The sequence below is a fragment of the Oryzias latipes genome, chromosome 21 (genome assembly GCF_053564925.1).
Source record: "Oryzias latipes strain Hd-rR chromosome 21, Olatipes_Hd-rR_3.1".
In the NCBI taxonomy this organism is placed as follows: domain Eukaryota; kingdom Metazoa; phylum Chordata; class Actinopteri; order Beloniformes; family Adrianichthyidae; genus Oryzias; species Oryzias latipes.
Window position 1 is genome coordinate 13,581,137 of NC_136257.1, and position 14,657 is coordinate 13,595,793.

At 39.7% G+C, this 14,657-nt stretch overlaps 1 long non-coding RNA gene and 1 pseudogene across 5 annotated transcripts; both read right to left on the reverse strand.

Moving 5' to 3' along the window:
- Nucleotides 1–582: 582 nt before the first annotated feature.
- LOC144988698 (uncharacterized) lies at nucleotides 583–8,929 on the reverse strand. Of its 4 annotated transcripts, none has more exons than XR_013652674.1 (6): nucleotides 4,360–8,927; nucleotides 3,179–3,261; nucleotides 2,804–2,877; nucleotides 2,345–2,456; nucleotides 1,973–2,236; nucleotides 583–1,019 (listed from the first exon to the last, which is right to left on the reverse strand). It is a non-coding gene; the product is annotated as an uncharacterized LOC144988698 (long non-coding RNA). The 4 variants fall into 4 exon arrangements; XR_013652673.1 differs by having other exon boundaries at nucleotides 2,804–2,892; nucleotides 4,360–8,925; XR_013652672.1 differs by lacking the exon at nucleotides 3,179–3,261 and having other exon boundaries at nucleotides 4,360–8,929.
- A 2,438-nt stretch (nucleotides 8,930–11,367) lies between these two features.
- Nucleotides 11,368–14,223, reverse strand: LOC101162820 (uncharacterized; annotated as a pseudogene). The gene is made up of 5 exons (XR_013652657.1): nucleotides 14,104–14,223; nucleotides 12,590–12,767; nucleotides 12,352–12,499; nucleotides 12,082–12,191; nucleotides 11,368–11,763 (listed from the first exon to the last, which is right to left on the reverse strand). The product of XR_013652657.1 is annotated as an uncharacterized LOC101162820 (transcript).
- Nucleotides 14,224–14,657: the final 434 nt, after the last annotated feature.

Here is a 14,657-nt window from a genome sequence, read left to right on the forward strand (position 1 = left end):
CCCTAGCATGGCTTGTCGGTTTATTGCCTTCGGTTGTCAAAAATGACTGGCTTGTGCAACTTTTCAGTGGGCCTGGAAGCAAGGCAACAGTGGTTGAATGCAGTTGACATAGAATCCATCGAACTCTGTACTGGTCATGAGATTAACAATGAACGTTTCACTCGGGATCGTTTGTACGTTATTCTCTTAGCTTTCATGCTAGTGTCATTTCAACACTCAGACACGGTTCCCTTCGGTCTTGATCATCTGAAGGTGGAGGAGAAAAATCTTTAACTTCCACAGTAGGTTCTGTGGAGAAACTGGCATCACTTTGCTCCGTACCACGCAGTGGGACTACATTACCTCAAGTTCATCTCACTGTCAATCACAGATACCCAATACACCTCCGCTGCTCAGCCCGAAGTCACTTTGCTGGACCTTAATGTTATTTTTTTAATAACTCAAATGTCAGTGATTTTATATTGTAACCATATACATATACACCTCTTGGCCAGGTCACCCTTGCAAAAAAGATCCTCATCTCTCTGGGTTTTATAGCTGGTTAAATACTACACAACAAAAGATGGTCATAGAACAACAAAGTGCAAACATTCACCCTTTATTGCAGAGTAAAATTCAGTGAAAACATGGACAGATTAAAACATCAAAATTTAAGCAAATGTGGGATCTCTACTGATTTGAATTTTATTTAAACTGGAACTAATTTTCATAACTTCCTTACATACAATGAAGTCCCTTGAACAATACAGCAGTATTGATTTGAACTTTGTCTTCCTCCCCTCAGTCTCTCTTCTTCTGTATGTAATTATGTCGCCTAAATTAAGTTCTAAACAAACGGGACAGTAAAGATATAGGTCCACTCCCAAACGGTCTGAATTCCACAATGGGTTGATGTCGTCTTGCAGTTCCAACATTTGTGGACCCAAAAGAGGACTGTCCCATACCGGGACATTGATCCCAGGATGAGGTTCAGCCATGGATCCACTCTCCTCCCATTCAATCTCTGGAACCAGCACACCCTGACAAAAAAAAAAAGATACCGTTTATGAACAGCACTGTTTTTTTTAATGTTTTAGATTATGTAGGAACAGAGACCCACTAATAATGACTTATATTGTTTCTAGCAGGCAGACCTCATATCTCCATAACTGTTTATAATTTGCAAATAAGTGATCCTTAACAAAGTAGTGACATTAGTACATCTGATGGCTCATAATGCCATGCATTGTGATGCATTTTGAACTTGCAGATGTGCTATTCTTCCTACTTGATTTAAAAAACCAAACAATTTAGGGAAATAGTTTGCACCACACAACAATAATACTTTTCATTCATTTTTGATGAAAATTCCTTGTAGTCATTGTGATTTCATCATACTGTTCTTGATACTTTCCACTTTAGTCGAACTGCACACAAATCAGTTGTCCAGTACAGTGAGATTAAATAAAGCAGTGTTTTTCAACCAGTGTGCCGCGGCACACTAGTGTGCCGTGGGAGATGGTCAAGTGTGCCGTGGGGAATTGCCCTACTTCACCGATCTAAAAACATTTCCCATCTCCAGGAAATCAGCTCTTCATGCAAACAGGCACTGATAAAACACTGAGTAGTTAGGAATATGAAAGATCTTAAAATGACTTTTTCTTTTTGTTTATTTAATTCTATAAAATACATTTTGATAAGGTTGACGGTACCGCGATTTAGCTGCAGCTATAACTGTGTAAGGAAAAGTCCCGCCCCTTTAACTGTCTCCGCCAATCATTCTTGAAGGCTTAATCACATGTCATCAGTCTGACCAATCAGAAGTAGTTAAAGTCTTCACTTCCTTGTTCTTAATTCTGCTGATAAAGTCGCTCAGTTATAACAAAAATACCAGCTAAAGCTCGTCTTTAGCGGTGTAGCTTTCCACAGAGTCCGGTGTCAGACCGTGGAACAAGTGAACAAAGGTTAAAAACCACTGAAATAAAGCACTTACCCGGGGATCAGAAACAGGGTTCTGGGTCAAGCCCAACTGGCACAGCTGATTTGGTGTGATGCTTTGTTCCGTCCTGATTGGATGGCTGTCCCACGCGTCACTAAAGACATCCAAACTGGCCTGAATGCGTGGTAGGAAAATATAGTGGCAGCAGAATACGTGATGTTACTGATATTGAGCAAATCTTGGTCCTCAGGAGAGAGCAGGATGTTGTAATATAAACCAGTAACAGTCATGAAGACATCACACCAGAGGAGCTCAATCCTGTATTTGGAAAAAAGCAAAAAGAAATATTATATTGTCAGATTTATTTTTAATACATCATTCACTTTTATGTATATATTAAAGCGTCTAAAACTAGGTTCAACTCACCGTTGATTGTGTGTACACTTTTCCTGAAATGAAGCTGTTTGTGTCAGTTCTACGTACTGTGAGCATTAACTCGGCTATGCCCACATGTTCTCCTCCGTGATCTCCTCTCACCCTGACAATAACATGAAAATCATGTCTCAAACACATAATTACAAATGCATCGCCAATACGGTACACATCAATTTAAAATGTAATGTTCTTATGTACGTTGCCAGTAAGTAGAATTTCTAGGTTAGATAAATTGCAGGAGTGGGTTACATGTATCACTGGGGGAAACATTGAGGTGAGAGAGACTGTTAAGGGGGGGTAAAATGTTATTCATGAGGGGAAAGAGTTTTAGAGTTGCCTTTGTTTTCAGAGAGGAGTCTAAAAAAAGTTATTTTATTTTTGTACAAATAACCAAGTACTTATACTGCCTGATATGTGAATAAAATATTTCTTTATGAATAACATGAATACCTCAGAGGAAAGCCATAAACGTTCACAGCGTCACTGAAGAAGGCCAAGTGGGTGTCTGCACAGTTGTCTGCTATCTTCAGGTACAAGATCTATGGAATACAAGTACAAATACTTTCAACTGACAGATATTTACAGGGGAAAAAATGCTAAATTCCCAATTGATAGGTAAAACAGTAATACAATAGGATGATAAAATATATAATAGAATAGAATAGAAGGGTATTTAATAATCCCTCAGGAATTTTTTTAAAAATGGCCATCTTAAAAAAACACATAAACACACATGCATTACAAATAGAAATATCACAAAATAAAAAGATTGATAAAAAAAGGTAAATAATTGGAAAATCAGTGGGTAAAATTAAAAGAAATTACTTGTAAGATGCCCTGCCAGAGAGTTGTATTGCCTGATGGCACGAGGAACAAAAGATTGTCACGCTGTCACGCTTCAGTAATTCCTAGAGAATAAATAAAAACAGGACAAACATGGATTAGATCATTTAGCTGTCTGAGATTAAATTACATCATTTTCAAATATTTGAAAGGGGATTTTTTTAAAACACTCTTGCTATGATAACTTGAGCTTGTAGTAAAGAACAGCTTTAAAAATAAAAAATCAGAGACAAGACACTGATCACAGGAAGCCTGTGTGTAATACTTACAGTAACTTCTACTCAAATCACTGTTGACAGCATATTTCTCCCATCCGCCCTTTCTGTAACTACTTATCGACTACAAAACAGCCTAAAAACATAATGTTTGGGATTCTTGTCATTACGTCATTGGAAGTAAAGATACGGGGAATTTAGTGGCTGTCACTCTGACACAATCTCACAGGGCTTTCAGCACAATACGGGTTCTAACGTTAGAAACTTAATGAGGCTTCTTTCATTCAACAGTGGATTCACGTCTGTTATAGTTAAAAAATGCCGTTTTCATGAATATCATATGAATTAACTTTGTTGCACATATCCACCCCGTCTTAAAGTCTGGGTTGTGAAAAGACTGTGTCTAACTTCTAACTTTAACCCGGATCGCGTTTACATAAAGGCAGCACACGGGACAACTAGCTAGTTAGCATAGCATAGCATCAGTGTTTAAACAAATCCCCGTCTCTAAATCAATATTTTTTATTAAACTTTCTTTGCTGCTGTAAATCCGGCATGCTTTTCCCCTTAGTTCTATCTGAATCATGGTAGAACCTACAGATCATTGGCTACAGGCGCTAGCTTGAACCGACACCGGCTGAACTTCACTCACAAAGGCAGACACAACTTGAGAGTTGAGTCGAAAGCCGGCTAGTTTCGAGGCCCCTGGTTGGTTGTAGTTACTCGTGTTGTGTGAAGAGCTGGTGGTATGCCATGTATAAAATTTGACAAAACCATCATAAGTCCTCCCCCGCTTTCATAAAAAAAATATGACCGCACAGGCTAAGCTAAGCTAATTAGCGGTGGGGGTACTCTGCAAACGACTCGGCTGAAATGTTTATAAAGCATTCACACATGTCACTTGGCTAAGCAGAACGCTTCAACTTAGTATTCAATAACATTACTTACGGGCTGAGACTGATCCCGTTCGGAAGACCTCTCCGCCATGTTTGCCGCCCGCGTCCTCCCAACTGCTGTGCTGAACAGCTCCCTCCGTCGTCAGTTGAGAGTGAAAAGTGTAAGGGGCCATTCGATTGGCTAAAAGCGAACCCGCCTGCTTTGCAATGAGTTTGATTGACAGATTCACTAGCCAATGGTGACATTAGTCAGCCTGCTCCGTCAGATGAGTCTCAATATTCACCGTAGAAAAATCTCTCACACACACGGGGAGATTCACAAACGAGAACGGGATTTTGAATGCACATTCTGCAATTCGAATGATCTGTAAGTTCACATCACATGTGTACCTAAAAATCATGTTTGTGAAGCACCTACTGTGTATTTCTGATACATTTATTGTGAATTTCTAAAATGTTTTTGTGAAAAACAGTGTGCACATTTGTGAGAAACACTCATTGTGCATTTGTAAAACATTTAGTGTGCATTTGTGAAACACAATGTGTGTGTTTGTGAAACACAGGGTGTGTATTTCCGAATTTATTTTTCACGTTTGCATAAAATGACATTTGTGAATCGGAGCGTGTGTATTTGTGAAACCGGTTGTGTGCATTTCTGATTATTGAGACTAAAATAACTCCATAAACCACAGCCAGGTGTAGGAGCAGGAGCAGAGGCGAGGTACTCGGTCAGGTACAGAGCAGAGACGAGCCAGAGATGAGCCAGAGGCAGGATCCACAGCCAGGTGTAGGAGCAGGAGCAAAGGCGAGGTATACGGTCAGGAACTGGAGCACGGATGAACCAACTGGAGTCTGGAAGCACTCCCACTCCCCAGGAGGGGAGAGGAAAAGAGGGACAATACATGAATCGCACTGCACCAAACAGAGGCATGGAGAACTAAATGATAAATTATGATCAAGAATAGAGGAGAGGAAGGGTAGAAGTAAAAAAGGGAAAGAGGACAGAACCCCAGTGCACCATAGTTACCCCAGCTTCAACTTCTAGCAGCCTTTTAAAAGAAATAGTTATTATTAAGTTTAATTTAAACAAATTAACATTAAGTTAAATAATCTCTGAATACTAACTAGTCTGACAATAAGCCTGTCCAAAGAGGAATGTTTTCAGTCTAGCTTTGAATGTAGAAACTGAGTCGGCCTCTCTTACATGAGCTGGGAGTTTATTCCATAAGACAGGGGCTTGGTGACTAAACGCTCTACCTCCAACCGTACTTTTACTAATTCTAGGAACCACAAGCAGTCCTGCATTTTGCGAGCGAAGTGTTCTCATTGGATGGTAAGGGACTATGAGGTCCTTAATATAGGACGGGGCCATTCCATGTAAGGCCTTATAGGTTAACAGGAGGATCTTGAACTTGATTCTGGAATCAACTGGGAGCCAATGGAGCGAAACTAACACAGGAGTGATGTGATCTCTTCTGCTAGTTCCAGCTAACAATCTAGCTGCTGCGTTCTGAACAAGCTGGAGACTTCTTAAGGAACTCGTAGGACAAGCTGCTAACAAGGAGTTACAGTAATCCAGCCTCGACGTAACAAATGCATGGATGAGTTTTTCAGCATCACTCTTAGAAAGTATATTTCTGATCTTAGCAATATTCCGCAGGTGAAAAAAGGCAGTTCTGCACACCTGAGATATGTGAGCCTTAAATGATAAATCCTGGTCAAGTAAAACCCCAAGGTTTCTAACTGTGGAATTGGGGGCTATACTTATGCCATCCAGGGAGACTATCTGAGCAGACAGAGTATCTTTGAGGTTTTTAGGACCAAGTATAATGACCTCAGTTTTTTCTGGGTTCAAGAGGTTGTAATTAATTGTCATCCAGGTCTTGATGTCACTGATGCAGGCGTTCAGTTTCTCTATCTGGTCATTCTGGTCAGGCTTCATGGATAAATACAACTGCGTATCGTCGGCATAACAATGAAAATTAATGCTGTGTTTCCTGATTATGTTTCCTAGGGGTAGCATATAAAGCGTAAACAGGATCGGTCCCAAGACTGAGCCCTGTGGGACTCCATAGTTGACTCGAGTGCACTGAGAGGAATGGCCATTTACATTAACGAACTGATACCTATCGGACAGATAGGATTTAAACCACTGGAGAGCAGATCCTCTGATCCCTATGTCCTGCTCTAATCTATGGAGTAAAATACCGTGGTCGATAGTGTCAAAGGCTGCACTGAGGTCCAACAGGACCAGAATAGAAAGTAGTCCCTTTTCTGAGGCCAATAACAAGTCATTAGAGACTCTAACTAGTGCAGTTTCCGTACTGTGGTGAGGTCTAAACCCCGACTGAAAGTCTTCAAAGTGGCTGTTGTCCTGTAGGTGGCAGTAAAGCTGCTTAACTACAACTCTTTCTAGGATTTTAGAAATAAAGGGCAGGTTTGATATCGGTCTATAGTTGGCCAAGATGCTAGGATCCAAACTGGGCTTTTTCAGAAGAGGTTTAACAACTGCATATTTAAAAGACTGTGGCACGTAACACGTTTCCAGAGAGGCATTTATCATTGTTAATATGGGATCATTAATTAGGGGAAAAGTTTCTTTAAAAAGTCTAGTGGGAATTGGGTCTAACAGACACGTTGAGGATTTGGGGGACGTAATAATTGATGTTATTTCCGCTTGATCCACAGCAGTGAAGCAGTCCAATGTTACAGAGGTTTCTATGGATGCCTCCATTTCTACCACTTCAGCCTGTTCTGGGCTGATAGTAGGAATAACTTGATTTAACTTATGTCCAATATTTGAGATTTTACTGTCGAAAAATGTAAGAAAATCATCAGAGCTGAGAGAAACAGGAACATGTGGTTCTACTGAGCTCTGACTGCGAGTTAATTTAGCTATAGTGCTAAAAAGAAATCTTGGATTATTTCCATTCTCTGATATTAAGGTTGAATAGTACTGGCTTCTAGCTCTACGCAGAGCTTTTTTATAATTTAATAGGCTATGTTTCCAGATATCCAGAGACTGCTCTGAACCGGAGCGGCGCCATTCTCTTTCCAATTTACGGGTTTCTTGTTTAAGAGAACGAGTTTCAGCGTTAAACCACGGTGCTACTCGGTTTTGTCTGACGAACTTAGGTTTCAAGGGGGCAACAACATCGAGTGTACTCCTGAGGGCTTGTAAGGCATCATTAACAAACTGGTCATTTATACTAGGACTGATACTATGGGAGCTGGTCTCAGAGTTTTTTCTCAGAATATCACTAAGTACAGGCTGAACTGTGTGTTTAAACTCAGACACAGAACGGTCAGTTAAGGTTCTTCTAAGCTGTTTCTAATTCACTGGTGCAGAGGGATGTTCCAGTGTAAGCTGGAAGGTAATCATAAAGTGATCAGAAATGATGGGGTTAAGAGGAAGGACACTCAGCTGGCTGATCTCTATACCATGGGTTAGAACAAGGTCCAGGGTGTGCTTATGACAGTGAGTGGGTTCATTCACACTTTGGGTGAAACCAACATCATCTAATAAAGCTGCAAAAGCCTTTCCTAGGCAGTCACTGGGGTCATCAACATGAATATTAAAATCCCCTAATATTATAGTTTGATCAGAATCTAAGACAATAGTCGATAGGAAGTCGGAAAACTCAGTTAAAAATTCTGAATATGGGCCGGGGGGGCGATAAATAATTATGAGTAAAACAGGTTTTGGAGTTTTCCTGTTTGGGTGACTTAAAGACAATATGATGTTTTCAAATGAATTATAAGCATTTTTAACTTTAGGGCTGAGAAGTAAGCTAGACTGTGATATTACTGCCAAACCCCCTCCTTTCCCTGAAATCCTGGATTTCTGATAGTTAGCATAAGTGGGGGGGGGTTGCTTCATTCAATCTAACATAGTCATCCTGATGGAGCCAAGTTTCTGTTAAGGCTAAAAGACTAAGGTTGTTATCCGTAATTAACTCGTTGACTAAGAGGGACTTGGAGGAAATGGATCTAATGTTTAATAAACCGCATTTAATTACATCATAATCCTGCTTGTGAGAACTGCTGTCTGTCACTTTAAGGTTTCTAAGACGCGCTCCTTTCATTTGTCTTTCAGCACATAAGCTAAAGCTCGGACCTGCTTGACTTTCCCTGCATGGGTTTTGCACCGGCACTAACCCTAAGGGAGGCTCAGAGGAGCGTTTTACACTGCGCCCGGGTCTCGTCTCTGGATTGTCAGGTTAACAGACTAAGGCTAGCAGAAATGTTTCTAGAAAGAAGAGCGGCACCGTCCCGGGTGGGATGGACGCCGTCTCTCCGCATGAGACCGGGCTTCCCCCAAAACGCGCTCCAGTTATCCACAAAACCAACGCCGTTTTCTGGGCACCATCTAGAAAGCCAGCGGTTAAATGATGAAAAGCGGCTGTACATTTCATCACTGACTAAGTTTGGCAGGGGACCAGAGAAAATTACAGTGTCGGACATCGTCTTAGCCAGTTTACACACCGAAGTTACGTTTAACTTAACCACCTCTGACTGTCTCCGTCGGGCATCATTACCGCCTGCGTGAATCACGACTCGACGGAACCTGGACTTACTCTGAGCTAACATCCTACACTTCAAAAATTGACTGTCTAAATACAAGAAATTTAGACTTATTTTTAGATTATATTGTCTTAAAACAAGTGAAATTATCTGCCAGTGGGGTAAGATAATTTCACTTGATAAGATATCTTAAAATAAGAAAAAATATCTTGGCTTTTAGAAAGAGAGAAACAACTCAAAATTAGTAGTAAAATACTCATTTCAAGCACTATTTTTTAGGTAAAAAAGTCTCAAAACTAGTTTATAAATTCTTCTTTGACAGTTGTTTATTACTCACTTTGAGTAAAAAGACCCTAAAACTAGATAACCGTAAGAAGATATGCTTTTAATTCAAGAGTTATTATACTAGAATTAAGACTTATTGCTAGCTGAATTAAAGCTAGTATTGTGTAATTACTAGCTTTTGTAGCTCAAACCAAGACAAGAAAAATACAAGCATACAGGATTAGTATACAGCAGGGGTCGGGAACCTATGGCTCGCGAGCCATATATGGCTCTTTTGATGGTCACATGTGGCTCGCAGACAAATCTTTAATTATACTTTTTTTTTCATTAGACCAGTCCTTCTCGGTCGCGATGCCAGAGGCGCGCAGTAGTAGCGGTGCTTGGAGAGAAAACTATCAGTTTACTATTATCTATTATTTCACAGAGTTTGTTCCACCCGGAAACCTGTGAATTGCCGTGCCTAAAACTGCACGCTCCCGTCTTTGAGGAAGAGCGCGCAGTTGCGGGGACGGGATGTGTGAGGAAGAAAGCGGGGGGGGGGGGGGGGGGGGGGGGGCAGCAGGTGAATCGCGCAGGGATGGTAAAAACGTAAACCCGCTGCCTGTCACTCACTGCGGCGTGTGAGTGTGTGTTTGGCTCCGAGTCTGCATGTGAGCAGTCTTTCTCACATCTACAGAACATTCAGACCTACGATCACGTTTAGAGTCTCAACGCCTGCACGAAGCAGAAACTCACCACGGATCAACCAGACTAGACCATCAGCAGAACTACCACGAGAAATACTCATCATTTATCAGCAACAGCATAACGATGTTATTAAAAAGAATCCACAGACTTATTGTACTTTAAAAATGTTGAAATTACATCAAATGCACACATTCATTTGTATTTTTAGTTTTAAAAATATTGTCGCGGACTCAGTTTAACTTGGCTGTTGGGCCGCGTTAAAAGTTCTGGAGTTCATGGAACGCATCGATCAAGCAGTGATCTGATTGGCTCTTAGTTCTGTCGCTCAGCCTGTTGTTAGGTAGTTTGGACCAATGGGGTTCAGCTATGGGCCGAATAAGGGAAATGCGAGGACTGGAGCGGGAGCAGGGGAATATAAAGTTGGGAGAAGCGCTCTCTCTCGTCTCGGCGGGTGAGAATAAGGAGTTGCTGAATTAATTGTTGGGCGTTTGTTGCGGTTTACAGTAACCAGAATAAAGAACCTTAAAAGAGGTTAAGTCTCCGTGCCTCAGTGTGGGAAAGGGACGCTACATTATTGTATGTATGGCTCTTTCAAAATTACATTTAAAAATATGTGGCGTTTATGGCTCTCTTGGCCAAAAAGGTTCCCGACCCCTGGTATACAGTAAACCCTTGTTTATCGCGGGGGTTACGTTCCAAAAAGAACCCGTGATAGGCAAAATCCGTGAAGTAGAAACCTCTATTTTTTAACAATTATTATACAATTAAATACTCTGTTATACATTGAAAAGAAAGAACAAACCATTTTACAGGCTCAAACATTTGTTTCACAAATCAAAGTACTTTAAAGACGTTTTTTTTTTCAACAAATAACTTCTGTACTGTACTGTCAAATAATAATTTTAATCATCAATGTGAACAGAAGGCTTCAAATCGCGGAGATTAGCCCCGCCCACCGCGACCCGAAGAATTGGATTAAACGGGAGAAAATTTAAAATGATCATGAAAAAAATACAAAGTACAAACGGACAAATAGTGGCTCAGGTGTATTTCAATGCTCTTCAGTCTGAGAAGTTGCAGTGTTTTCTCCTTCTCAAGCCCGCGGTGCAGCTGTGTTTGTTCGGGAGAAGAACATAGTGATTGACAGTTGGTGTTGCTCTTTTTCTATGGGTTTTAGAGAAACTTGAAATTGCAAGATGATTTGCATGTACGTAATTTGGAAAGCTGATTTACGTACGTGTACATATTAAACTGCAACATTATTGACGCGCAGGTAGAGAAGAAGCGGAGTGACTTTTTTAGCCAATCAGAATGCAGAACACAATGCACAATGCAAATCCGTGAAGTAGCGAAACCGTGAAAAGTAAACCGCGTTATAGCAAGGGATCACTGTACTTAACAATATTTATTTATATTGCTTTTTTCAAAATTGCTTTGAATACACTGTTAACATAGAATACTTCTGCTTCTACAAATACAAAGAACTGCTTGAAGCATTTCAACATAAAATTTAACATAGGTTTACAGCTAAATCTTAATGAACGCTGATGCAGGCCATACTAGTAAATAATCTGAGGTTAAGAGAAATAAGAAAAAGAGTGTCTCTGGTTAACATCACCAAACAAGGCATTCATTTCTCACCGTGAAAGCTCTACCACTCAGTAAAAACGTTTCACTCTGCCAAAACATTTTTTATGAACTTGTGGTGTCCCGCTCGTGAATATTGTCCTTCAATATTTCTGTCTGACTGACAAAGTAGGGTTGCCACAAACTTGGGATGGGTAAGATGGAAGGTGTAGTGGTAAGCCAACAGATAAAACAACCTATGGCCAAGATCTTCTTTGGCAAAGGTGGTGATGGGAGTTTCTCCACTTGCCACGAGACAGCAGGACCCATCAAAGAGCAACACCGGGCTGGAGAAAGATCTCTTCTTCAGGTATTTGGCAGGATCATCTGTTGGCTAAAGATAAAAATAATTAGGGTAAAACAGTTTATGTTGTAACTTTTACTAAAAATGTTTTGTTAGTAATAATGAAACATCACTAGGGTCGTATTTGCCATTTTGAAAATTAATATAATTTTTGTAGATGCTTGTATTTAGGCTTTTTAGGTGTCATTAACACCATTTTGCATATCTAGTGGCAGAAAAAAAAACAGAAATAAATGCTGGGATCCTCACATTATTCCTTCCAGTCTCTACCCACAGTTATTACAGACCATCAGAGACAAACAAAAATCAAGCACAAAATCAAAGTTTCAAATGGGAACAAAAACTCACCTCTAGAACATGCAGCAATGCTTCACTAGCATGTGCCAGTTTCTTAAGGGGTGAAGTTGGAGATGGGAAAAGCGTTGGGAGTGCTCTGAAGAGTGCAACGTTGTGTTCAACTAAAATAGAACAATATAATAGAATAACTCAGTTATTAACTTCATTTTCAGCTTAATGTTGAGTTTACATTAAATTGAATATCAGTTTGCATAATAACAACGCAATTCTGACCAACACCTCTGAAAACATTATGCAAAAAAAGACAGTAAAATGAGTTACCTCCACTTAAGTTCATGGGAGGCTTCAACACTTTTTTCCAAACTCTGTAAAACTGCACTAGTGAGCAGAAGTCTTCCCATCTGTCCTGTACTTGACATCTGAATTTGCCGTTTCCCATATCCTGGATCCACCGCAGCTCCTCCATCACCTAAAACACAAGTAACATACAAAAATGCCTCCTTAGTAAAGATGGGCGGTGGGGGGAACAACCAATCAAAAACACAAGTAAATTGCTTACATGATGAAGCTCCTTGAAACATGGATATGCCTCCAGAATCTTTGTAGGTCTATCATCTTCTTTTAGGACATCACTTTCAATGAAGGCTTTTCTTGACTGAAATCCGAGGTCAAGGATCTGGCAGACAGCATCTTGGTTTGGTTTTGGTTCTCTATACATCTATCGAGGCTATCCGTTTCTGCCAAAATGAAAAATAAAAATCAGTGAAGATATCAGACATATTCTGAATTATACAATGGGTTTTAGCCGACATGAACTGTTATACTTCCATTATTTATTAGAGCAACATAAATGTGAAAGCATCTTACACTGCTGTATATAAAAGCTTGTTTACAATGTAAATGTAAACAACAATAGCTGTAATGTCTCAATATCAACAATATCAATATCCAATGGTATAAGGATAATTAAGGTAGGTCAAAAAAATAAGAAAAGGTAAAGCATTTTAAGTGATCACATAGAGGGCATAATTTTATTCCTGAAGGAAACAGCAAAACAACATATTTGCAATCTGAATCAAAGATACGAGTTCTTAGTGTCATAACCTTCTCATAACTTGTCTAATCCAAGTAAGGGAGGTATCATTGCAAAGCTAGTCAGAGAACTACATGAATTAAGGTTGATATCAAATCCATTTTTACTTCATTATCAACAAATAATAAGTAATTACGAATATAACCAAAAAGATTGTACAGTTCAATTAAGCTAAACAGATGCTGTGAGGCAGAGTAAACACTGAAATCTTCTTCATGGCATATATGTTTATAAAATGATCCATTTTTAGCTGACCAAAAAAACCTTTGGAAACAGATATCCTATTTACACTATTTTCCTTTTACATTTTAACTTTTCAAGTTAATAAATAAGAGAGATTCCAGACTCGTTTCCTGGGTTTGAACTATCATGTGGCTCTATGTGTAAAAATACTTTGAAGTACTTTCAAAAGTCATTATTGATTTTTATAAATAAATAAAACAATAATAAAACTGCTGTTTTATTTATTTATTATTTTATACCACAATCCAATAGTATTTCATTAAGCTACGTTTGCTCCTTTATGTTTGTAGACATTGGTTGCAGCCTATCAGTTTACTCAAAACCTGTCACATGACCTCATGTCCCAGCATTCACTTCTTGGACGGAGCCTTGCAAACGGGGGGAACAGCCCCTGCTCGCTTTTGATTACTGATTAAATTTCCGGGAGGTGAAGATAACTACAACAAAAAATATTAGCCTGCATGCATAGTACGCACCGATCTAGTGACGCTCATTCATAAAACGGAGAAAACACTGCAGCCTCGCGTTCCTCTAAATGGAAGAAATTCTGGTGGCTAAGCTAGGTCATACGAACATGCCTAGAAGAGACGGAATGCCGCTCTGCTACTGGCTGCCTCGTCACACTTGTCGACTAGCTTGGATACCTAGCTGTCATTAGGCTTCGGGGAACAATATTTGTTCACATTGAGTGAAGTAATAATATTTAATAAAATAAAAATAGTCTCAGAAAAACTTACCGAACAGGCTATCAGAAGGGTCTGGTTCAAAGTGGCTGCTGCTTTTCCCTCTCTTTCCAACCGTCAGGACAGGCGCAACCAAATGACTTGAGGGGGGTGGGGGTGAGAGGGTTACCGCAAAACATGTACCTTTGTCCACAAAGTTGTATGATGTAATTAGAAGATATTATACACACTACTTTAAAACTCACCTCTATTATTGTTGTATGGTAATACTAGGGAAAATAAATTTTGTGTTATTTATGAAACCCTCCCGTCCCCCCATTCCCTTCTTAGCTGGTATTGACCGCAGGAGGAAAAGGAGTACCGTATGTTCATGTTATTTCAGACTTTGAGATAGTCCAGATTGTTTTTGCACCCGTTTTACCAATGCAGAGCGTATTAAGACTTACAAATCTGATTGAACAGCATCTGAAACGATTTAAGCCATTGTTTCCTTAGAAAACTGTAATTCCTAAGCAACACTGCCTTTGCATCTCCCTGTTAAAATTATTTATCTTGGTTGTTTAGACATATGTGTATTATGTTTGAGTCAAAGCACATTTTTTAAACAA